At 40.5% G+C, this 26,792-nt stretch overlaps 1 protein-coding gene across 9 annotated transcripts in view; it reads right to left on the bottom strand.

The window, feature by feature from the left end:
* The window catches only part of Pgant9 (polypeptide N-acetylgalactosaminyltransferase 9), a 322,236-nt gene that overhangs the window by 105,873 nt on the left and 189,571 nt on the right, over window positions 1-26,792 (bottom strand). For all 9 annotated transcript variants that reach the window (XR_013081806.1, XM_076783691.1, XM_076783689.1 and 6 more), the window contains one exon: window positions 17,020-17,069. The gene's annotated coding sequence lies outside the window, so the exon portion shown is untranslated. The remainder of the gene's footprint in view (window positions 1-17,019; window positions 17,070-26,792) is intronic.

The following is a 26,792-nucleotide window of genomic DNA, read 5'->3' as shown; positions in this document are numbered from 1 at the left end:
AATCGCGGCTGCTGCGCGAGGAGAGGGTGAACGTCGACCGTTTTGATTACTCGCGAGACTCGAGTCCCAAACGTGATTCGAACTTGCAATCGGATTCGCGAACTTTACGATGTAAAATGTTCGATGTATCGCCGCAAACGTTCTCGACGAACGGATCGAAGGGAAAATACCTAATGGCGGTACGCTTTCCTCGGGCCACGAGTTCGTTAACCCTTACACGCGACGAATTAAAGACTGGAATTTATTTCGAGTGTCACGTTTTTAATTCGCGAAGATTCTCGAGGCAGAAACGAAAAAATATCGTCCAAGAGAGTTCTTTGGGGATAGAAAAAATTGAATTCGAGTGGTGAGGGAGAAACTCTGCAAAGTATCCGTTCGAAATCGTCGAGAGTACACGTGCAATGGCGCAGCCGGCGAATCCAGCGCGCGCGCAGGAGGGTTGCTCGAGTTCTAAACTGCACTCCAAGTCGCCAAATATTCCGCGACGTTCTTGCACTCGGCCGGCTTTACCCTGCACTCGACTTCGGTCACTTTGCGGAGCGGAAAGTGCGCGCGGATTCCGCGGTACCCGCGTAAACTACCGCCGGCTGCTCGACGAAACCGAATTCAACTGGTTGAAACTATGTCGAGTCTCTTTTCGTATGCACGGTACGTTAAACTAGTATTATTCTGTGTCTTCTCGCGGCAACGCGTCCCGTTAAGCGATACAAGTTTGTCTTCCGCTTTAAGTCATTGCTGCAGCCACGCTGCTTTTCACTGTGAAAAACAGTTTCGTAATACTGCGTCGCTCCGGGCGCTCAAAGTATTTCTATTATCAAGTTAAACAATATAAACTTGTTCCGTGCTTCGATTCGACGAAGAAACCTGGCGAACGCAATGACTATTTGTGCGATAATATCGCGGCAAAATCACTGTGTGTCTCTGTTTGAGTCATAGTGTTGCATAGCTTTCTTTATTAAATTCTATAGATTTTGTTCTTTGACAATATTTCTTTGAAATTTAATGATAATATATATCATGACTATTGATCGACTATTTAATGTCCCGTTATCTAAGGCAGAGCCTGCTAGGACTGTCTTAAACAATATCAGCGCCAGACAATATGTCTTTAAAGTAATAATAATATACAGGGTGTTTGGCCACGCCTGGGAAAAATTTTAATAGAGGATTCTAGAGGCCAAAATAAGACGAAAATCAAAAATACCAATTTGTTGATGGAGGCTTCGTTAAAAAGTTATTATCAATTAAATTCAAAAATTCCAAAACGTTCTGGAAAAATTATTTTCGGTTGTGGGGATAAATTACAATCATTTTTGGTGAATACACATACTTCCGAAATCCTACCCACTTTCGAGAAAAAAATTCGAGTGTACTGAAAGTTTTGGATGAAAAAAAAGACTTTCGAATCGTCTTGGAAAAATTATTTTTAGTTGCAGGGGTCAATTACAAGCATTTTTGGTCAATAGACATACCCCCGAAATCCTACTCAGTTTCGAGAAAAAAATTCCTTACCGAAAATGTAATGTCTGACCATACCATTGATATGTTTCACTGAAATTTCATGCGAATCTTTAAAACGTCATAACTCGTGAACGGATTGGACGATTTTAATGTTTAAAAAACCAAACTACGCGTATTTTGGTGGAGAATATGTAGAAATCGCAAAAATATTCGAGAAGTTGGTCCTTGACCCCGCAAAATGAGAAAAACCCCATAAAAATGGTCCAATTTTCAAACAGCCATAACTCTTACAATTGTGAATATATTTCAATGAAACTTTTTTCTGAAGTAGAGCTCATGGGTATCTACAAAAAAGTATTAGACAACTTTTCTGTAGGGCGTCAAACAAAATTACTAAAAATGAAAAAGGAATTTTTAAGAAAAATCGACAGGGGGTAGGTGCCTAAATTTTTCGGTGAAATAAAAAATTTTCGAATCGTTCTAAAAAAAATATTTTTAGCTAGGGGAGTCAATTGCAACTATTTTTGGTCAATACCCATACCTTCGAAATCCTTCGTACTTTCGAGAAAAAAATTCAGGAAGGTGGACAAATTTTTCGACGGAAAAAAACATTTTCAAATCGTTTTAGAAAAATTATTTTCGATTGCGGGAGTCAATTACAATCATTTTTGGTCAATAGACATTTTCGAGAAAAAAATTCAGTACGGTCGGAACTTTAAACGTTAATAACTGTTTAACGAAGCCTTCGTCAACAAATTGGTATTCTTGATTTTCGTCTTATTTTGGCCTCTAGAATCCCCCATTAAAATATTATGTCTAACATGACAACATAGAAAACCAGCGATGGACTTAAACGTGTGGTAATTCTCGAGCGGGAGACCATGCAGCAATAATGGGTTGTAGAAATAAATACCTCAAATATTGAAAGTCTGGAATTCCCCGGTTGCAGTTATCCGAGGCAAAGTCGGGGGCGCACTTAGGCGAAAATTGCTACGTCCCAGCGCGAGATCGTCGAAGCGAACCGAAAGTGTATTCTTGGCGGAGCAACAAGAGAGTGGCTGGTATAAATCCGTATGTCTAGGAGGAGGAGGGCAAGAAAACAACCCGGGACCCAAGCCACAAAATACAAGCAACGACATGACAGTCGGCACCACGACTGGATCCTGCTTCTAGGAATGCTAGCGTCTTTCCGGCCGGATGCACGTGCGCGACTCGCGGCAGCATTGTTGCGCTGACGGCCCCGCGAGGAGGGAAAAACGAGAAAAGCGGGAGAAACCTGCCGTTTACACGGACGTATATACGCGCGAGCATGTGCCCCGACGGGGTTGGATGTCACGACATAATTCTGTACGGCGACTGTCAGGTCCGGATGGTTCCGGTGCACGGGACGCCAGCGACCATACGCGCGTTCATTCCCTCCAAGACACACGGATGCATCCGATACCTCGATGCACCACACGTCCAGGAAACCGTGTGACAACGGGTCGAAGCGTCGGGACGCATTCTGGTCGAGCAATTAATCCTGCAACGGAATACAGCGACGAGATAAACCGAGGAAACTTCACGAATTTTGTCTCGATCTTATTCCCAATTTGTACAGAGACGAGAGAACTTGATTTGTACTTATAAAGGGACTCGTAGACCGTCGACTTGGCTTTCTTTTAAACTATGAAATTTTCAAGCATTTTTCAAAAGCATTGGGTGGAAGGTAACCGATGTGGTTCTTTCTGAACAGAGGACTGAAACGTTGGTTTTCATTAATATATCTGATACCTCCAGGTGGAAATCGTGGTATTTTCGTTGTTTCGTTGGAATTACTTAACCTGGGTTTGTCGTGAAGATATGGCGCTTGAAAAATCATTTTATTGCCCAGGGGAAACATCGTAAATCCAGATCAGGGATCTACATACGTCAGACATCACAGCGCCACAGGTATGAGTTATCACTTGCAAACATCGCGGTCGGGGATTTACAGGCAATTGTACACCTCAAGAGCCAACGTTCAAACCATGAAACTCTACTAATAACTTTGTAGGCTAATTTCTAGAAATCCCAGACCAGTGTTTGATTGGGAAACGTCAGGAACTTTGCCTCTTAGCCGACAGACGCTTAAATACATCGCTCCTACGAAATTAATGCTTATATTGTGCGCAAATACGATCATTGCGCCCATGAACGATATTCAGAAACTCCAAACGCTAACAATAAGACACAGGAGCACGGCGAAGGGGTTGAAAAATTCTTTTAATATCAATTTATTCGTTCCAGGATCAATATTTGAATTCAAATTCCTTTAATTTTTTTATTTAAACTGTGGAGCGACAGAGTCTCGATCGTTTCGTCGCGTAAATATTTTACACCCACGCGTGGACGCTGACGAACGATTTCCACGATGGTGGAGCGAACGAACGCGACGACGTTCACGCGAGCCAGCAATTTTCCGAGTTTTCGCCGCGATAATCATTGATAATTTACAGCGAGGAAATTTTTTATCGCGCCTGAACATTAACCGTCCACGGTGTCGCATCAATTAATAACGGCGTACGTTAATTCGCTACTGTGCGATCGCGTTCGCCGCAAAACTTCCATCCGATGGATATTAATTAATCAAAACGTACAACGACTCGTCGAAACGCGATTCGTTCGAATTCGTTTAACCTCGACGAAATTATCGTACCGCGCGATATTACTTATGTAAAAAAAATTCTTGCTACGTTTTCAGAATTCCCAATATATATTTTGCATATCCACTGCGTTGCACCAGATTTTCCAGGGCAAGGACCCGATTCTCTATAAATTCTGCTTCGATTACGATCTGTTTGGATAGATCGGTTATACAAACTCGATGAACTGGAGTTAATTTGGGGGAACCGACGTTAATTCGTGGACCCCCTGTAATCGTAATCCGCGCGGAAAAACATCGGGAGAACAGTTCTGCAGAATTTTTATCGGAAAATTATGGAAAAAAACCTCTTATCGCTGACAACCTGCTTTCGTTTCTGTGGACAAGCCAAAGCACACGTTGGAACGCGCTATTCCCCAGCATCGATACACGAGCGACGTCGTGCAAACAAAAGTCTCATCGGTTTTATGCGGCTTATGTCGGCGAGGAAAAACTCTGAGAATATCCGATTCCATGTTCTATGCGCATGCATCCACCAGAGCAAACAGAATATATCCAGAGCAACGTTCCTCGAGGCACCGATACCCGCGAAATATCCGGTATACCTATATCGAATTCGCGATAACACGAAGAAATTCTTTCTCCTCGAATTATCGTAAAAGCGAAATAAAATAAACTCATAATTTAGCGATAATTTCTCTGCAGAAATTTAATCGAGCAAACGACTTCCTTGTTAGCGAGCCGTGCACTATATTACGTAATAATATAAGGTTATTATTAGTTTTTATACAGGGTGTTCGGCCGCCCCTGGGGAAAATTTTAATGGGGGATTCTAGAGGCCAAAATAAGACGAAAATTGAGAATACCAATTTGTTGATGGCGGTTTTGTTAAACAGTTATTAACGTTTAAATTTCCGACCATACTGAATTTTTTTCTCGAAAATGCGCAAGATTTTGGAGGTATGTGTATTGACCAAAAATAGTTGCAATTGACTCCCCTAGCTAAAAATATTTTTTTTAGAACGATTCGAAATTTTTTTATTTCACCGAAAAATTTAGGCACCCCCTGTCGATTTTTCTTAAAAATTCATTTTTCATTTTTAGTAATTTTATTTGACGCTCTACAGAAAAGTTGTCTAATACTTTTTTGTAGATACCCATGAGCTCTACTTCAGAGAAAAGTTTTTCTCATTTTGCGGGGTCAAGGACGAACTTTTCGAATATTTTTGCGATTTGTACATATTCTCCATCAAAATACGCGTAATTTGCTTTTTTAAACATTAAAATCGTCCAATCCGTTCAGAAGTTATGACGTTTTAAAGATTCACATGAAAATTCGGGCAAACATTTCTGACCAGAAATTATATTTTCGGTAAGGAATTTTTTTCTCGAAACTGAGTAGGATTTCGGGGGTATGTCTGTTGACCAAAAATGCTTGCAATTGACCCCTGCAACAAAAAATAATTTTTCCAAGACGATTTGAAATTTTTGAATTTAATTGTTAATAACTCTTTAACGAAGCCTCCATCAACGAATTGGTATTCTTGATTTTCGTCTTATTTTGGCCTCTAGAATCCTCTATTAAAATTTTTCCCAGGGGTGGCCGAACATCCTGTATAGTAGACGCTCGAGTAATATGCATAGAAAGCAGTAAAAAAGATAATAAATATACAACGTACGTAATATGAGTATATGCTAATTTTCTTGACTAGTGTCTGTCGGGAAATTCATCATTCCAGAACGTTAAAATGATCGTTTGTTCGATACTAGAGTTTGCAAAAGGTTCGTTGTTTAATGTTTCTATTTTGTAACGAATTTTCTACGAATTACAAGGAATTCGTTCGAAGAAGCTTCCGTTGGAAAATGGCGTTGCTGGAAATCGATCCGAGACGATGACAGGCGTAAATTTTACAGAATGAAATTTTAAAAGAGACGTTGAAGATATTGCGCGTCAAGTTACAACAGAGATAGGTTCGCGAATGAACGATCGTTAATCCTTCCACGATCGTTCGTCGCTTGGTCAGGATTACCCGAGTAAAGAAGATGGATAACAAACTTCCGCGCAAGTTGAACGACGTTTGCAAATTTCAGGGAATGGAGATAGTAGCTACATTATCCTTGAGCTTGTAAATAAAATCCAGTCTTGAAATAAATCAGGAAAGATCTGTTCTCTGTTCCGACTGTTAATAGACTGTGAAATAAAAAGTTATAGGCATGTCGCGTCACAGAATTTAAAAAATTAATTCTCACATTGAAGCGTTAGAGGAAACAGAGTTCGACAGTATTCGTGAATTTTAACGAAGTTACAAAAATATATACTACAAATTGTAAATTAAATAGTATCTAATAGTCTGAAAACGAAATGTCCGACTGTTAAAATAGAATGGAATAATTGAGCTATCTTTTTGTTTAAAAATGCATTAAAAGTTTTGTTCGTTTCTGCTTGCGATTGGCTACGATCGCGTTGTCTAGACGCGAAGGACCTATTTTTAATCTTGAAGGATAGTAGCTCGCCGCGGCTAAAGGGAGCAAAAATGGCGAAAAGGAAACAGACTGAACGAGCAATATTCGCCTCACTACGAGTTACACCTCGCTGGTCGCATTGTGCTACTCTATGGACTGCACTTTGCGCAATAGACTGTCGCTGCGCACGCCAGACTGTGAAAGCTATTTATGAAATGAAACAATAAGGATAACGGAGGAAACCAGCTTTGAGCGCTCCTTCTTGCGGAAACATGTTTACTTGACAGTCGAACGTCCAACAGACGAATGCTGCATTTAAATCTAAACGCTTTAAAATACAGTGTATTACTGCAATAGTTCATTAACGAGGACTTGTTACGGCCGGTGCGGTGAAAGTTTTACTTTCAAACACCGACGCTGTAATGGGGAAATAATCTGAATACGAAGATTAAAATAATAATTAATCATCGAAATGAGACTTTAATTTTCTATGATCTTTTAAAAGAATTATAAATTTCTTATTTGCCCAATTTCCTAAATAAAATTCCGAATCGTCGACGGAATTTAATTCGCGCGCTAACGACCAATCAACGAATCTTCAACGGGCTCCTCCGACCAGCACGAAACTATCGAAAAACGAAAATAAATTCCGCGGTCTACGAATTATTCATATCGGCGAGATTATATCCTGGCTCCGCGATACGATTCAATTTTCCACATAATTGGCCCCCATCATTAATAATCGAAATCGATCCGCCGCGATACTCTCGTCCGCCGAAGTCAATTAAAGTTTCCGCGGGCTACATTAATCACCGGTGTTCCTCGATGAGACATTACTACGGCGAATATAAAACGCGATTTCGAATATCGAAGCGAAAAGAAAGGGGAAGAAGAAAAAAAAATAGGGGAACGCGGTTCGGTCGATTCAATCCTTTTTATATTTTTCGAGGTTCCAGCCACCACCCTTGCCAAACCGTCCCTGCGTCGAAGTTAAGAGGGCCCCATGGACGGGGGTATGGAGGAGGTAAAATGGAAGAGGCAATTAATTAATCCGGACGAAAGTATGCCGAAGAAGTTCCGACGCGTTCCTCGGCTCCCTGGCCTCTGTGTTTCCTTCGCGAAACAATGGAGATTGCAAGTGTACCCTCGAGAGAAAGAGAGCCGGAAATACTCGACGATTCCCGGTAACGAAGCGCAGCAGACGTCGTCGCAACGCCGGATTTACATAAAGTTTGAAAACTTTTCGAATAAACACGAGATACCGACCGAAGAGGCTTCAGTTAACGAAACTTTTCCATTTCCGCGCGTGGACGTCGGTTTTTTAAATCTTCCGCGAAATTCGACAGACGCAACGCCGCGGCCACTTAAATAACTCGCTGTTCGAAAGTTACGGTTACAACTTCAAAATATCATTCGAATACGAAGAGCACCGGAAAAGAAAGGAAATATGTTCTTCATTTTCGTTTCGAACGAAACGATTGAAGCTTTGTACGTTGTAAAATATTTCATTCTGCGATTGCAGTATTTACATTTGTGTTTTGGTGTGTAAAATTTGTATCTCGACGAGAATTTTTCCTTGTAACGTTAATTTGTGGCGTAGACAGCATTCGAATATGAAAAGCACCGGAAAAGAAAGAAAATATGTTCTTCATTTTCGTTTCGAACGAAACGATTGAAGCTTTGCACGTTGTAAAATATTTCATTCTGCGATTGGAGTATTTACATTTGTGTTTTGGTGTATGAAATTTGTATCTCGACGAGAATTTTTCCTTGTAACGTTAATTTGTGGCGTAGACAGCATTCGAATATGAAAAGCACCGGAAAAGAAAGAAAATATGTTCTTCATTTTCGTTTCGAACGAAACGATTGAAGCTTTGTACGTTGTAAAATATTTCATTCTGCGATTGGAGTATTTACATTTGTGTTTTGGTGTATGAAATTTGTATCTCGACGAGAATTTTTCCTTGTAACGTTAATTTGTGGCGTAGACAGCATTCGAATATGAAAAGCACCGGAAAAGAAAGAAAATATGTTCTTCATTTTCGTTTCAAACGAAACGATTGAAGCTTTGTACATTGTAAAATATTTCATTCTGCGATTGGAGTATTTACATTTGTGTTTTGGTGTATGAAATTTGTATCTCGACGAGAATTTTTCCTTGTAGCGTTAATTTGTGGCGTAGACGGTATATTCGCGTGATAGCGCGATGCATTACGAGGTGTCGGGCGAATTTACAACTAGGAACAACGTTCAACAACCGGTGTTTCGGTAAAGCGACGACGCCTCCGACGCGAGGAAGTTCTCACTTCGTTCCGAACAGCGAAGTAAAGCTTGGAAAGGGTTCGGGAGAACGTCCGTCTACGTTCTTGTCATCTCGGGGTTCGTTTATTTTCGCGTTCCGTTATTTGATTACGGGAAATGGCGGTAAATTGTTCCTCTCGTGAGAGACGGTTGATATTGCAGCAGAGCATTTAAGGAAGTCGTATTCCCCCATAGTAATGTTTGCCGTAGAATGACTTAGAACGCTGGTTCTCAACTCGACCAACACCAACCTCGACCATCTTTACACAAACCTATAATGCACCATTTTTATTCAAATAAAATTTTATAAATCTGTATCTGCAATTCACTATCCCTTTTCAGAGTTATTTAAAAGCAGTGTAATTTTATGTGCACGAAGGCCAAGCCACATTCGATACAAACATCTTCACACAAACCTATAATGCACCATTTTTATTCAAATCAAACTTTATAAAACTATATTTGCAATTCACTATCCTTTTTCAAAGTTACTTAAACGTAGAGTAAATTTAGTTGCACGAAGACCAAACCACACTCGATACAAACATATAATATAATACATCATTTTTGTTCAATTCGAACTTTATAAATCTATATCTGCAATTCACTATCCCTTTTCCAGAATTGTTTAAACGCATTTCGTAAAATTGGACGACACAAACTTCCACGAACCGAGCCAAAAATCTTCTATTCGAATCTTACAGAGTGCCAATGATGCTTCAGAATGAAAAATCGGTTCTAAGTAAAACTGTTGGATCGTATTATCGAACTGTAAACATACGTGGACGAGAACGAGAAGACAATTACAGGCGCGTTGCTCTCTTTGCGGTAGTTAAAAAAAATTCCTGGTAACAACGTTGATAATTATAAAACGGCTAAATAACTAAACAACCAGAGACGCAAAGTTTTAACGAGCTACGAGAACGAACAGTTGAACGACTCGCGTCTCTCGCGAGCGAAGTTGACGACGATGCGTAACCGCGGTATCTGCACTGTAACCAGCGATATCAAATGTCGAGAAAATTGTTGGCAACGGTGCTCGACGAACAATGTCGACTTCGTTGTTCGTTTCACTTAAAATTCGCAGTAGATTCCGCAGACACTAGATTTTGCATAATTGAGTTCCAAGTCCGATACAATTTTTAATCAGCGTGCCTCATTACGAGATCCCCGAGCAATATTAAATTTAATTTCCAGTTCACCATTCTTTGCAATTAATTTTATCATTTGTATTAATCCTAGTAGAATTTTTCATTTACGATACACGAAACGTTACGAATAATATTCCTTTCTTTATTATTTACCAAATATTCAACTATGGAGGTGGTTAATTATTCCTACCGTTTTGAAACTTCTGCGGAACCGTATATAATCGGCTCGTGTCAATTATCAACCGTGAGAACCGCGATTGGCCACGTTCTCCTCTCCTTAGTTGCAAATCGGTCCGAGAAATATGACCAGCTGGGAACGAATAGTGCGGCTGTCAATGGTAATCGCCCCTGAATGGATCGGGGAATTTTCCAGACCACGGTAATGATGTTTTATGTGAGAAGAATCATGGTCCTTCCGGGAGCCGTGCGCCATTTACGAAGAATCGATGCACTGTTTAGATAAGACACTTTGCAAGTGACTATAATGGTGATACTAAACCAGCTCGTAGCGAGTGCGTAATATCCGTAATTCTCTTTAATTTTAAGTAGCTTCCCACAATTTCCGCGGCAAGGCATTAATTATGATATTTTTAATCGCTCGCTACTCTCACGCCGCAACCACGAATTCGCGGAATGGAAAGTGCCGGGGATTAAAATTTTTAATGCTAATATAAAATTCTGTGGCGAACATTATATAAACATTCTTACGCGACAACCTAATACGCTGTAATTAAGTAATCACCGGAGTTTTCCCAAACTGGTTTAAACCATTTTTCACCGTACAATTTATTTACGGAGCATTCGCGTTCGTTCATGCTCGCAGGAAATGTGCATAACCGACGCTCCGATTTTATTTTTAAACGAAACGTTACGTATTGCGATAAAAATCCAATATTTTTACGTCCACTTAGACGTCGAAAGGGGGCAATTCTGTTTTTCCCTTTTGCGTTAAAAGTTCTCCATACAGAAAACAATACGCGCCATTGAATTTAATAAAGGTCCCCGACGGAGAACGTGGGAATTTACGGTAGAATAATCAAAGAATCCAAGAAGCCCAGGAATCGTTCGCGGAACTATTGAAAATCAATCGAGTCCCGTACCGAGCCTGGGTAATCAAAGCCTCGGCTCGTTTTCGGCAGTTTCATGGCACCTCTGGCTGAACTTTCCGAACATCGTCGTCGGTTCCCGATCCCAAAACTTACCCCCGGATGGCGCGGAAGTCTTTCAACGCTCGCCAAGTCTTCGTAAACTTGCAAGGCGAAGGCTTTCAACAGGTATTCACGCGTTTTTGCGCCGGATCGTTCGCGGGGATTATGGCCGAGAGACTTTGACGCAGTGTTATGTCAGTGTAGCGTCAGCGACACTCCATTAACACCACTCTTCCGCCCTCGCTTTCACGCTCGCTCTTTTTAATCGATCCACACGCCAGAAGAAATCAAATTCCCGTTGCAAAATCAAATTTTATGAGATTATTCGACTACAGTTGTTTCAGCGATCCTAGGATGCATGTATCTGAATGGAGAACTGAAAACACTGCATATTTGCTAATTTCTTCCAAAAACGCTCTTCCAGGTAATCCCGGGGATATTACAGGAAGCGTACGTGGGACGCATAAAGTTAATTCATTTTAATTAAATTGTAACGAAATTTTATGACGTATAAACAACTACTAATTTCCCAGAAAAAATGGTATTATTGACGCTTTTAATGAAACGTATGCTTGAGAATTTAATTGACCCTTCCATCCGACGAAGAAAAGCGCATACGTGCGAATTACGCGCTCGACCTCGCGTGCCGAGTGTCTCTCGTAATTTTCGATATTTTCCGACGTGCAAAATACAGGAAACATCGCGACGAACAATTGAAAGGGAAGATTATTTTCGAATGAAAACACCGAGTCCCGTGTTGGAAATTTTGTTTTCTTCTTTTTTTAACGTCGATGCTTCGCGATCGATATCGATAGCATTTAATGGATAATAATAAACGAAGTAATTCGTTCGCGTGCGTGTGGTCGACTTGACTTCGTACAGGAACCGATCGCAACTGCATCACGCCGAGGCCTACACGCTATTAGAATTTACGGTACATTGCTGAATCACTGATGATCACTATTAATAGCCTTTAATTGCTAATAACGAGCGAAGTAATTCACTCGTGCGCGTACGCTCGACTGGACGCTGTATACCAATCGACTGCAACTGCATCAAATCCCCGTTGCACTTGCCAAAGAGCAATCTCGAAACGGGAAGATTGCGTTTTCAAATTATAATAAACTTCTTGCTTGACAATTCCTTGATAAATTTTACTCTTGAATGAATTTCCCAATCGAATATCACATTTTAGATTATTATTCATTACAAACAGGATAATAATTTATTATAAATGTAGAGTTAGTATTAATAATGATTCGTAAGACGTAAATAAGCTGGCAGAAAATCAGCTGGTTTTTATGAATGTATTCCCCAAGCTAGTAATATTTTATCGGCCCAGAATTAACAACTCTATTTAAATTCGGAGATGACTACTTAAATATTTCAAGACGCAAAAGCCCTGCATGCTTGGAATTTAATATTCACAGTTCAGACTTGCCCGTTAATTCGTTGTAAAATAAGCGACGGGTTGTCTGGTGTTTTATGAGATAGCATAAATCTGTAACTTTATACTGTACGAGGTGTTCCGGATAGCGGACTGAAAGATAGTTAAAATCAAAACTCTACGTTGTTTGTTATTTACTCGTATTTTTTATAAAGAACCGATGCAATATTTTAAATAAAAAAAAATTATCGCAGAGCAACGTATTCGACGTTTAATCGAAAATACAAATTTGACGAAGAAAACGTTCACAGCCGATGCTTTATTAATTCCGGAACACGCCACACAGAGATACACAAGTACGCCACATATCCCACAGGGAATAACGCGCGTTGGCAAATACTAGCACGCCATAGTGGGCGTATCGTGTACATATCACGCGAAACAACAGCGAAACACACGACTGATTGGGGACTGCATTCACGGATGCACCGAAAGCGTGAAAGTGCTGACGATTACTGAGTCACTGGACGGCCTTATGCAAATCGAAATAACAACTGCCAATGGAACAATCATGGAAATTCGCAAATTCGACGGAGGAGCCTCCTAAACACACAACAGCACTCGATACACTTACGTCATAATATTTCAGAACTTACAGATACAGTACGCCTATGTCTATTAAAATTCATTCGTAACAACTGCATCTGTCGCGTATGCACTTCTATTCAAATTAACACTTTCCTTTTATATTATATTATCATTAATAAATCATTTTGTACGAATGTAATGAATGTGTTGAGTATTTCAATATCGACAATATTCAAAGTGAAATAAAATGACAAAAAGAATTGTACATTGATTTTTTAAGGGGTATAAAATAACCTTAGGAAGACTTTGTTTACAAAGTTAGAATAGTCGAAATATTGACAGAGTGTCGTAATATTTATGACCGGCAGACTACAGTAATGATTCTTAAAATGAACGTGATTCGTAAGTTGAACATTTCTATCGCAGTGAAGGGTGAAAACGATATTTAAAAAACGATACGAGCTAGCATAAACGTCTGTTGTAAAAAAAATGAACACACCGACTCCAGAGCGACGTTCATTTTAAGAATCATCATTGTACACCGATATAGCAACCTCGAACAGCACCGTGGCGGAATTGGAGTACGCAGAAACCACCTCGAAAGTGCGTAATTGTATCGAGCTCATTAAAACGGATAAATGGGGGCGGTGGATGGAAAAATCGGTGAATCTGGTTTATTTCGCATTAGCAGCTCGTGCTGCGGGATGGCCAATGAAAAATTAATGATCCAGCCGGTCGTCGCGGCAAATAGCCGATCGAAAAAAGGGCGAGGGAGGCCGCTGAGTGTGACAGACAAGAGGAAGCTGGACGGAAAACGTGGAAAACCCGCGCGAAATTAATTAATGAGCAGACGGAAGGGAGCGTGGGCGAGCGAAGGAATTTTCCGCGAAACAAAAATGACGAAAGAACGCGGTAGGATTAATTAATACAAGAAAGGGGGCGACGTAAGCGCGTGAAATTCGGCGTACAAAGGAAAAATGCTGCGAAACCGATGGAAAAAATGATCAAAGAAAAGGAGGACACGGAAGGGCGAGGGGGGGAGGAAGATAGTAAACACGGTTATGAGAAAAAAAAGAGCGGTCAGAAGGATGGAGTAGAATGCTGATAAAGGAATGGTAGGTTTACCGTGAGGGGGGAAGGGGAAAAGAAAACAGAATGGAAAACACGGCAGGGGGTGAAAAGATCGCCGCGTACAAAGGGTAAACATATTTACCAGAAAGGTCCACGGCCGTTTTATCCAGCTTTTCCTCGCACGATGTCTGCCCGCGATGAAATTAAACACCCCGAGCGTCGCTGCCCGGCGCGATGAGCAAATTGAAACGGACACCCGCTGTCGCAAGTCACGGGGCTGGATTTCTGTTTTGCTGTTCACGCTGCACGTGAATTTTAACCCCCACGCAACCCTAAGCGTGTATCGGTTCTCTCCTCACGGACTGGCGAATAAATCTGGCCGAATAGAAGTCCATTTTCGCGACAGACAGAGAATTTTTAAAAAATTTTCAGTGCAAGTTCAGGTAGATTGTTTCGCGGAATAACGTATAATTTTTGTAAAATATTTTGGTAAAATGCAAGACTCTTAGAAAGTTATTAAAGATATAAGATTTACCAATAGCTTACACTTGTCTATGCATTTATGAGAAATTTTAATTCTCAAACATTACAAAATACACTTAGTATGCAAAAAGATAAGAACTATCTAGGGGTTGAGGCAACCCTCTACAAAGCTCCCACTTCATTAATTCTATTACATGAGCCTACTTGTACGAGAACAGAACTATCACACGAATGGAAATAAATAGATATTCACCCCTTTTGAGGCTGCATCCAAATAGAGAAACAAAAATCAATTCTCGTTTTCCGTAGCCGCGAAAGAAATCGCATAATTTCACGCCGAGTCCCGGGGGAGAAAGGAACCCTGATCGAAAGTCGAAGGCCCCAGACACGCGTTTGAGGGGTTCAATATGCGGCCAACAAACGCGACTCGCTGAGCAGCCAGACTATTTCCCTTGGAAGGAGTACTTTGGACGAGTACGCCTCTCATTGTCGGTGGCCGGCCATCAGAAATTTCCCATCAAACCCGCATTTACACCTTCAATCTGAAAGCCCGGATCCTTTAATACCTCGGCCATCCCCCGTCGAGGGAAGAAAAACCGTCGGCCCGATTTCGCCGATGAAGCTCCCGACCACGATTCCCTACGCTTTGTTCCCGATTGAATGGTAGGCTCGATATCAATTGAAACGTTCCCAGGAAGCGGCTCCCGTCGGTTCGACCAACAGAAAATTTTTAATGAAAGTCACGAGAAGGGAGGAAGGGGGAGGTATAAAAGTAATGGCCGGATTCGGCCGTGGAAAAGGGAAGAGGACACGACGAGGCGACTGGGCGGTTGGGAAAAGAGGGAAAGCGAGTCGGGTAATCTCTGACATCTTGTTACAGCTCGGCATAAGAAAGAAGTAAGGTGGGGGGTTGGTGGCTGCCGTTGAGACCTCTTCGCGGCCGCGTTCAATTAAAGCGTCACCTCGCGAAGGAAACTTTTATATGAATGGTTTTCATTACGTCGCAGACTTATTAAAGCCGTCTTCGCACGAGCATTAATATCCCCCGTCCAGACGAGTTTTGTTATCATGGCTCTGGCCCCATTCAGCCGACCGTGCCCCCCCCCCCCCTGGGGGAGGGACACGTAATAGGCGGTTTTATCATTCGCGGCGGCGGAACGCTAAACGCTTTACGCGAATCCGCGAATTAACGAACAATTTTGCCCGGCGACAATCTTTGTTCTCCGGGACCAGGGTAACTTTTTAAGTATTGGATTTTCACGTTTAACAGTTTTATGGCGATTCTAAGGGTGACTTTAATTTGAAATCATATTTTTAAGCGGACGTGTTAAAAGGTTGCGTTTGGTTGGAAATTCTATAAATGGACGGGAGTCCTAGGAACGACAGAATGTCGATGTCTATATTTTAATAATATTCCTGCTTAATTCCAAGCGCACACGGTGAATATCAGCATGCCACGTGGAATATGCGGCACTCAGCAGGGAAAGAGGATTTTCCTCGTTATAGGATTTAGCTTTATAATAGGAAATTATAAGGGGAAGATTACTATCCTGGAAGTGAAATCATTATATCGCTGAGAATGTGAATATTAAAAGAATCGGAGCGCTAAAGGGAAGCTCTGATACAAACTGATTTTTACGAACTAGCAAATAAGGAATAATTGCTACGAATGTTAAAAAAAGAATCTAAAGCTTCAGAGGTCCTAAAATCAATCCTGTCGATATTATTAAATTGATCAGATTTGTATCAAATAAAGAGAATTTTGTTGCTTGTAAAGAACTGACATTATCGTTAATATGCTGTTTATGTACCATCTTCATAAACGAAGATTTTATACCTAAAACACCAGAATATTAGTCCACTTAAGGCATCACATTAAGAGCACAATTTTATTGAGAGATAAGAGCACTTTTATGAAAGAGATATTAATCAAGTAAGTGGTAATAAAATTGAATAAAATAGCGGTTGTGCATAAATATAAATCTCTGTTTTTTATCTCGTGAAAACGTAACAATAATTACTGAAAAACCTGACAAGTAAAATTCTTTGTTATGATTTTTCATCTATTTGGTATTATTTATTATTGAAACCGTCGATCTATAGCCATTGTACCAAGCACATGTGAAATATTTATTGCGTGTTATACAATATATTTGTCACTTCGATTTTGACGATTCTTTGTACTTTGAAATACAAAATTTAAATTCCTTTTAAAAATTTCATTAAATCCTTTGAATATTAAATTAAATATTTAAACGTTTTAAATTAACGATGAATAGGAAATTCATGCACGAGCGACCTTTCACGAGAATGTCGAGGATAATTAAAATTTTTATAACTTACCAAATATTGTCTTCGCAAGCCCACGCAAATATTGGCAGGAGCTCTTTATTCTGAAACAAAAATTAATTTTAAATACTGCTCGTGGATCCAATTGCAATCAGGGGACGCCTAACGACGATTTTCAATCGTATAAAATTTTGTATAAAATTTACACTGTACGAGTAGACGAATTTTTCTACGAAACGCGCAAGATTTTATTGAAAAAGATCGGCTGTCGGAGGACGGAGCTATGTCTACAAATAATTTATGATCGCGCTCTGTCTGAACAAATAGTAACACAAATATGAAAAGGTATCCGTGAAATACGAATTTTACAGCGTTGTACGCGAAACATGAATATATTCGTAAAAAATATTACCGCGGTAAATTATGGCACAGAGACGTATAACTTGGACAGGTGACGGATAGGTGATCCGGAGGAGAGGCTACTTGGATTGGAAAATAAAATATTCCTATCCGCACTCGTTGCACGATAAAAGCATAAAATGTCACGTCCTATTTCATTCTTAAGATTTAAGTGCTCATAAACCACGGATAGGATATCCGCCGGTGCAACCCGCATACGGAACACGTAGTAATATCGCGAAATGTTACATTTGCAAGCGTGTACGTGTAATCTCGTGCAACGATCAAACACGACACCGTCCAGACACATTTCGTAATTTTTGTTTTTCCTCGAAATTCAAAACGAAAACATCGTGACGCCAAAGAAACGTCCCTTATTTACGCCTTTTTCATTTTTTTTCTAGATATCGTTGCATCTATTTATCATTTTAGTTCCATCGAAGTGAATATGTCCAAAATTTATTCCAACTATTTAGACGGACTTCTCGAATCGTCGATGGTAAATTCTGTTCGCCCCCCCGAGGCGACTATCCTAGACAGCTTCGACGTTGTTAAAAGTTCGCATTCCCGCGTGCTGTAAACGAATTTCGCGCCTCTGAAATTGCCGTTTCAAATTACATTCGACTTCTCCATAAATACCGATACCGTTATGGTTAACATCGCCTCTGCAACCATTTTCATGATGTTTGGTTCTCCACTTAGCGTCCACTTGCCCCGTATTACAGACTCCTCTCTCGCTCACGGTTGCACGGAGCGTGTCGTTTGCCAAGGAATTCCTACGCTTGTATTTCGCGACTCTGTTCCCAGGACCTCGTCTTTTCCTATTTCCACCTTTGTTTCTTGAGATTTTCTCCCGCTGTGTCGCGGTAATTGGACTAAGCTCTAGCCTGGAAGAGCTTGTTGTCGTTGATACCGGCGCGAGAATCGTGGAAAGAAGATTTGTGAAACCGTTGCAATTTTATCCCTACCGGAGTTTCTATTTCCGGTCCCTTCTTCCTTTAAACGCTTAGATGGACGAAACTTAAACACGAAAGATGTTTCAGACAGAGATTCCTAATATCGTGGTCAAATCCTTTTAATAAACAAAAATTAGACAATGATTTTCCTTGACCGAGAGCTCTTTTTATCAAGAATACAGGTTTCCGTTAGGATTTAATTGCAGTACGAGGGTTTAAAACCCTCCAAATTATTTAACAGCACAGAATTTACCCGGTTTACTTAAATTTCAGGAATTTGCAACTTTACCATCTCACTGCCTCACTCGACAATAGTAAATTGACGTATACACCTGCTCCTTGACATACGGAATGAACCAGCTCCGATTTGCTAATCAAGACACCTCCCACAATAGAATTTTTCTATTTAAACAACGATCGAACAGGACGAGCTCAGAATTTAAGATTTAAAGGATTAGATTCAGCTTTTCAAGAACTTGTACGAATTTAATATATCCTCACTGAACATTCTCTGTTAACTCGTTGTATGTTTATATATTCGAATTGTTAACCCCTTAAGGTACGATTTAATTCCAAATAATTTTTCAAACGTATACTATTTAATTTTGTTTTAAGTTGTTCGTACAAAGAATGGCCACGAAAAAGAATTGTTTTACGAATAACTCGTGAACATTAAAATGTGTTGATTTCAGTATATAAGACTCAGTGACAAATGAGTAGTCTCATGATTGTAAAACTTGACATCAAGAACTTGTCACAAGTAAGGGGTTAATAAATTATTGTGTTGGCAAATAAGTGTTTTCTTTTCTATTTGCTAAATAATCGGCTTCACGAACTTTCTGGGAAACCGTCCTGGAATGTTAATGCCCGAAGTCGTCGAGAAGAAACGCGAGGCTAATTGGAATTGAGTTTCCTCGCCCTTGTCGCGGATAAACTGTAAACGCAAAAGCAAAAGAGCACGCAGAAATTATTAATCTCGAAGTCAGCGGGAAAGTCACGCCCGCATCGTAAACGCAAACCGTATCGTAATCCAGGATACCTTCGCGGGACGCATCCGTCGCGATTCCACGCCGCTGGTCCGCCATTTTCAACCTCTCTCGCCGAGCTATCTCCAGCGTGAAATTATAAACGTCTGGTGTGTACATGCATTTTATACGAGGTCGCGCGAGAGGCTGCTGTTACTACTTCGTCGGGGCTTAGTTAAGGGACGGGGGGAAACGCGCGAGGCCGCAATTTTTCATTACTCGCGGGGAAGGGGGGAAGAGGGGGAGAGGGGGAGGGGGAGAACGAGAAGAGACTCGACAAACGGCTCGTTCCGCGAAATCAAGAAGGCTCACGGCTGGCGGAAGTGCTTCCGCGTGTCGCGGGACCATAATCCCCGATGCGTCTGCTCTCTCTCTTTTCCCCCATTTTGTTATTATTGCTGCCAGCGGGCCATGGAGTTTCGGGATTTTGGAGGTTTCGTCGTCCGTGCCGTTTAATATCCGTACCCGGGCGAATTCAAAGGCCTTATTTCGGCACGACTGGCCTTTGCCATTCGTCGATGAAGGCCTCGAAGCTCTTTTTCCCCCCGGCGAGTCGGTTATTTACGAGCTCAGAAATTAACCCCCTTCGACCCGGGAAACGCGTACGTTTGGACTTCTAAACATCGTTATTGTCGAACAGCTTAGGACGCGTTCTTTATTCCTTTCAAATATTAATAGCACGAGAGTTTAAGATCCTCCAAATTACTTAATAGCACAGAATTTACTTGGTTTATTTAAATTCAAGGAGTTCGCAACGATTTACCAATCACGACATCTTCTATGATAGAATTTTTGTATTTAAACAACGATCGAGCAGGATCAGCTCTGAATTCAAAATTTAAAGGATTAGCACTGAACATTTTCTGTTAACTCGTCTTGTGTTTATACATATATTCAAATTGTTAATAAATTATCGTGTTGGCAAGTAGGTGTTGTTTTCCTTTTTATTTGCTAAATAATCAGCTTCACGAACTTTGTGGGAGCCGACAGCGTACATGCTCGCAAAGCAAAGATACTTTGGGATTTACTGAACTAATATTCTATATTGGCAGAAACGGATTGAAATTGATTTAGAAAACAAAGTGCAGATGGTAGAAGAAAGTGACCATGATTCGACGAAAACATAACGTTTTCTAATACTTTCCTCGCCGCGAGTGTAACTCGAAAATCGAGCCTGAATCCAGTTTTCAGCCCGATCGGTGCACTTTATCTGCCGTATTTGTATTTTCACGTGCGGCGATTATTCAACAGCACGAAACAAGTTCGAGCGTTTTAACGTAGAACGCGATCCGCGAAAAACACTGGTTTCCCTTCCCCTCTATTTCGGAATTTCGAAACAGACTCTACAGCTGGACGAAGTAAAGTAAAACGATTCGCGCAAAGGTTTATGAAACCCAGTTCCCATACCGCCGCGACGACGCGTCCCCATCACATTTTTACAACTCAATTCCCATTTTTCCATCGGAAATTCGAAACTTCGTCAAAGCACCGAGATTGGAAAGAGAGGAAAAAAAAAAGTAATTAGACGATCGTACAATTGCAATAAAAAACTTTCACTCGGAATCTAACGCTTTTCCGTCGCCCGTCTCGTTCCCCCGCCACTCTCGCTCGACCGCGAAAAGTTCCTTATTCAACGGTGCGTCGCGAAAAGCAATTTCGCGCGGATACGCAACCCGGCCTGTGATAACTGCAGGCGCGACCGTGAACGAAATGCAACAAGCGCGGCTCCGTGCTCGCATTACACGCCGAAAAAGAGCGAGAAAAAATCGCCGGGGGGAAAAATACCTCGTCAAAAATGAGTCGGATTCCGCGCCATAGCAGCCGCGGTTGTTCGTCGATTTTTTTTTTCCACCTATCCCCTCCCAAACCTCGGTTTCGAGCTCGCGTTTCTCGCTCTGCCCTCCGGATTCGATGCGTCGCCGATCCTCTTTCGCCCCCTCCCCCTCGCCCCGATCGTTCGTGAACGTTTGAAAGCGGATTTGCGGGGCTGCGTTCGATCGTGATCCTAGCAATTTGTCGCAGCGGCGTATTCATCGCTGCAAATCAAACCGATTAAGAGGACCCCGTGGATACTCGAACTCAACGGCTCGACCCGCAAAACCGGTTCCACCGCTAACGGGGCAAAGCCCAGATTTTTTCCCAGCTTTCGTGCGTCGAGCGTCCGTCGAACGATGACCGACAGGAGCAATCGTCAAAGATTTCGGGACGCGGATGAAAGGCCAAAGAAAAACAAGTACCCCACGAAAGGGGCCGGAGATTATCGAGGAACATTTGAATTCTCTACCCTTCAAAGACCACCGTTCGCGATCGAGGACCCGATCGACCGTGGAAAATCCCTTTTCCTCCTCCTTCCGTGTAATTTCGCTAATACTATTTGCAAGTTCATCGATGCTCGGACGGGTAAAATCGTTCCACTGACTTTAAAACTTACGGAATTGGAATTATCCTTCCGGACGGGGACGTTATTTTGTGTTTCTTGGACTCCGATTCTATTATTTCGTTCGATTTGCCCATTTTCCGCGTCCCTGAAGTCTACTGGCAGGAATTAATAAAAATTCGCAGTAAGGAAACATCCAAATTGAAATGAAATTATACAGAGTGTTTGGCCACCCCTAGAAAAAATTTTAATTGGGAATTCTGGAGGCTAAAATAAGACGAAAATCAAGAATACCAATTTGTTGATGGAGGCTTCGTTAAAAAGTTATTAACGTTTAAAGTTGCGCCCGTTCTGAATTTTTTTCTCGAAAATGCGCAGGATTTCGGGGGTATGTCTATTCACCAAAAATGATTGTAATTGATCCCCAAAGTTAACAATTTTTTTTCAGAACGATTTGAAATATTTTAATTTCGTCGAAAAATTTCACACTCGAATTTTTTTCTAGAAAGTGGGTAGGATTTCGGGGGTATGTCTATTCACCAAAAATGATTGTAATTGCCCCCCACAGCTAACAATATTTTTTTCAGAACGATATGAAATATTTTAATTTCGTCGAAAAATTTCATACCTTTTCGAATTTTTTTCTAGAAAGTGGGTAGGATTTCGAGGGTATGTCTATTGATCAAAAATGATTGTAATTGACCCCCACAGCCGAAAATAATTTTTCCAGAACGATTTGAAATTTTTGAATTTAATTGTTAAAAACTTTTTAACGAAGCCTCCATCAACAAATTGGCATTCTTGATTTTCGTCTTATTTTGGCTTCTAGAATCCCCTATTAAAATTTTTTCCAGGGGTGGCCGAACACCCTGTATAATTTCTCCGGACGATGACGCTATTTTGTGTTTCTTGGACTCCGATTACTTCGTTCGAATTAATATAAATATAATTAAAATAAATTAATATAAATTCGTTCGATTAATAAAAATTCGCAGTAATGAAATGTCCAAATTCAAATAAAATTATACGCACTATCCAATTAACGCGCGGAGATATTATTTTCGGTATAAAATTTATGCATGCACGATGGGTCAAACAGATGAGTGTCATTTCTAGGAGAAAGTCTCCAATTTCTAAACAAGTGTCGGAGTTGGTAACTTTCACCTAGAAATGGTAAGAATCCATTGCATAAGATTTATTTATTTTAAAGATCGTTTCGAGCACACAGAAGATTATATAAGAAAGGAAAGACAATTTTCTCTCTCGATGAATATTCAGAAACTTATACTTGCAATTTCTCCCAATTTCAGCGAACGATAAATTTCTGTTATTGCTGTGCACGCAATTTAAACGCTCGATCTGGATGAATTACCATATATACAACAAAGCTCGACCAAAAAATTCAGTTCCACGGATCCGAGTTTGAATTTACAAGCGGGATTAACCTAATGGGTTAAACGTGTAAACGCAGATTCGAGCGCGAGAGGAAGATCGACGATAAACCGAACGTGTCGTGTTCTAGTAGACTCGCGCGTATATCGTGCCGTGCCGTGGGGGATAAAAGATCGTTTTCAGGTTTGGCAAGACGCATTGGCGCGCGAATAAAGTTTCCATACGATTTTCGGTGAAATCGTTCGGAAAACCGTGTTGCTCGATGATACTGAATAGAGCGGAAAATGGAAATCGAAATGGTGAAATGTTTTCGTACGTTGCACACTGCCCTATGCACGCTACCGATCAAAAGTGTCGGTACACCATTTACATAAAGTGGCGCAAACATGTAAATTCGAGTCGCGAAATAAAATTTTTCCGTACGAGACTTCCTCACAAAAATCGATTTTTAAACGCCTTCGAGCAAGCAGTCGTTTTATAATAGCACCACTACGAGCTACGATATTTTTCAAATTGTGTAGTTACTAATTTTCTTTTCCCTTTCTGGAGTTAAAATCGACACAAAAATGGACATTTTTAAATAAACGTGCTTGCAATTTTGTTACACTTCTATTGCTTTGAAATAAAAAAAAATATCAACGTGTAACCGAAACTAGTTTTAAATCAATATTTTTTGCACAGGTGTTACTTCACTTTTTTAAAAAACCGGCGCTTTGACACTCTATAATAAACTTGCACGTATTGTGTATACACGAGATGGGATCGTCTATGTTTCTGGAATCGATTTTCTTGAAAATAAAGTTTCGAACAAAAACATTTTGTTCCATATTTTTTTCGTTTATTTTTACGTATAGTGTCCATCCATTCTTCGTTGTATCATTCTTCGATATGAACAATTGAACAGTTTCTTAATCTGGGAGTTTATAGAAGAAAGAAGAAAAGAAATCCTGCGGATCAAAGTTCGCTGGCCGTTTATCTCATTTAATTGGAACTTTTTCCAAGAAATATTATACAAGTAAAAAGATTTCTTTCGGAATATCTGCAATGAACATAGATTACATTTAATAGATAACATTTATCGTGATTTTCAGGTAGGAAATTATCTACATTTCCAGAATAACGAAATTCTAACATTTTCCAATTGTCACGAAACCTGAAATAAATCCTGGAATAATTATCGTCGCATCTGTAATTATTCGTCCAAATACTATACAATAGTAATATATTTCGATAATTAAACCTATGCAATTGCACTTTTTACGCTACGAAAATAGGATTAATCGAACGATGGGTTAATTTACCGAAATTTAATTTATAGGAAATTGTGTCGAAAAGGTATCAAACGAATCGACCTTTTGCGTGTTAAACTTTCAAATATTCCTCGTTAAATACGCAACGTTAATAATGAAACTGAAATAAACGTCAAGGGTTAGCAATTTACGTTCGAGTTTGATTAAGAGATCGGCTCGTTTACTCTTTCAGTGTACATATTACAACACTGGCTGCGAATAGTCGATAGTAATCAAACGTGTAATTTTACGCCGTAAGAAAAATAAATCCTGTCCGTGTGTCGCCAGCTCAATGTGTAAGTTTTTAACTGAAGAACGATTCTGAAATGACGATTAGTAGACTTGACTTATTCATCATCCGCTAACGATGTTGGTAAATTATCAATAATTGAAAGATGCGTGCGTTGCAAACAGGGTCCAACAACTTGACCCGACGCAACAGTGAAATTTCTATTTATTAATTTTATTCCAGAAACGAAAACATACTAGGTAAAAACTTTGCCAACACCTTATACACTTAACTGCTTGTAATAATGTATTACGTATAACCCCCTTTCATTAACGCGGAAAAAACACATTCGTTCGCATTTATACAATATCGAAATTATTTGTGACACAGTCATTTAGCCGGTTTCGTAATAACATCGAAGAAAATTATTTAAACGTTTAATTATTTTTCGAAAGATTCAGCCTCGTTGAAACTACGGTCGATCGCTTCGTACTTCATGACTTTTAAAGTTCAAGTATTTCCATTCACTTTCCGACTCGCGAGACGCACGGGTCGTGACAAGTGTAATTATTATAAATGATTCTAACCGCGCGGCTTTGGCCTTCTTCGATAACCGAGGAACGGTAATTTATAAACCATGCGAAGCAAATTACAAGTTTTTCTATAAAGAGAAAACTTCGCTTTATTCGCAATTTCTCCTCCTGGAGCCTCCATCATTCGCTAGAACGCACAGATTGCCACGTCATACATATATGTATGACACTAATGTTTCAGTTACCGCAGCCTCATCTTTTAAGGCATGATATTTACATATCAATAACGACGTGCAGAAATTCGCCGCGCGTCGAAGAAGCCCGGCCTCCGCAGAATCTTTCGATGGAATCGATCGAAACAGGGTTAAATGTTCAAATTCTACGGAGGAAGTAATAAACCTACAGCAATAAAAATTCAAATTAAAATAAATAAAATGTACGAATGTAATTAAGTTTGTACGTTCGATAATTCTAAATATCGTGTGGCTCTTGAGAGAATGAAAGGGTTGAGTGTTACGTTCCAGTGTCTTTTCGAATTACTATGAGTTTTTTAATATATAGATAATTCTAGTTTTTCTCAAGAAAGAAATGCAATCTAAGATTAAACAATCGTGGGGTTAAAATATTCAAGTGTACGACGATTTCTGACTGTGAGGGATGGTTCGAAGGGACGAAGAGGAGCGCGACGGATCGTATCCTTTAGTTTACGAGAGCTTCGACCGCCATTGGCGCTTAACCGACCGATACAGGCACCACGAAATAACGAAACGCCGATAAGGGACGCCCCGGCGAGGAAAGTGACGTTATTATTAAATAAGGCGTGGCAAAATAGGCGACGTTGGCAGTCAACGGTTATCACGACGGACAAGGGAGAAGGATCATGCATAATTCAGCGAAAACTTCGACCCCCGTGGGATAGCAACCGAAGAGACGCGGTATCGGTGCATCGCGCCACGGAGAATAACGGCACTCTGTCCTTTGCTTCTCGTCACGAGCCGCTCTCCGTAATCTTTACCAAGCCATTAACGTCAGCCAACTTTTTACGGCGCCCCTACGACTAGCTTCTCTCTCCACGGCGTATTTTATTGCGTCCAGAGACGATTCCAATGTGATTTCTGGATCAAGTTTCATGCGCCGGATGAATTACCACGGTTTAGCTGGCCGAATCGCCGCTTTATCTACTTCGCTGCAAACTTTCAGCCACGGAATATGATTTAACGGGACGCGTTGAACGTCTGCAATTAATTTTCTATCAATCTTACGATGGAAACATTATCTGCATTAGACCCTCGTCAGCAACAGATGCTACCGTTTCTTCGTTCGACCGACCACGTGGATCAATCCTGTCGAAATGACATTTTATTGCCCCTCCAACTATTATGTATACACTAGGAGTTCGGTATTGTCGTTGCACAATTGCACGAAACGCATCGTAAACACGCTCCGACGGAATTTACACTGCAAACAGTGTATCGCACGTGGTACAATCGATCGAAACGCGCCTCTCGAAATACTATATTCATCGAGGCTTGTAAACACGTGTGCTTCTTCTAGTCGGACGTATCCTCGTCACATGGATGCATTAGGTTAGCGTGAAACAAATAATTCTGTAACGATACGTTCCGCA

The sequence above is a fragment of the Colletes latitarsis genome, chromosome 2 (genome assembly GCF_051014445.1).
Source record: "Colletes latitarsis isolate SP2378_abdomen chromosome 2, iyColLati1, whole genome shotgun sequence".
NCBI lineage: Eukaryota > Metazoa > Arthropoda > Insecta > Hymenoptera > Colletidae > Colletes > Colletes latitarsis.
This window is presented reverse-complemented; position numbering and strand designations above follow the sequence as displayed.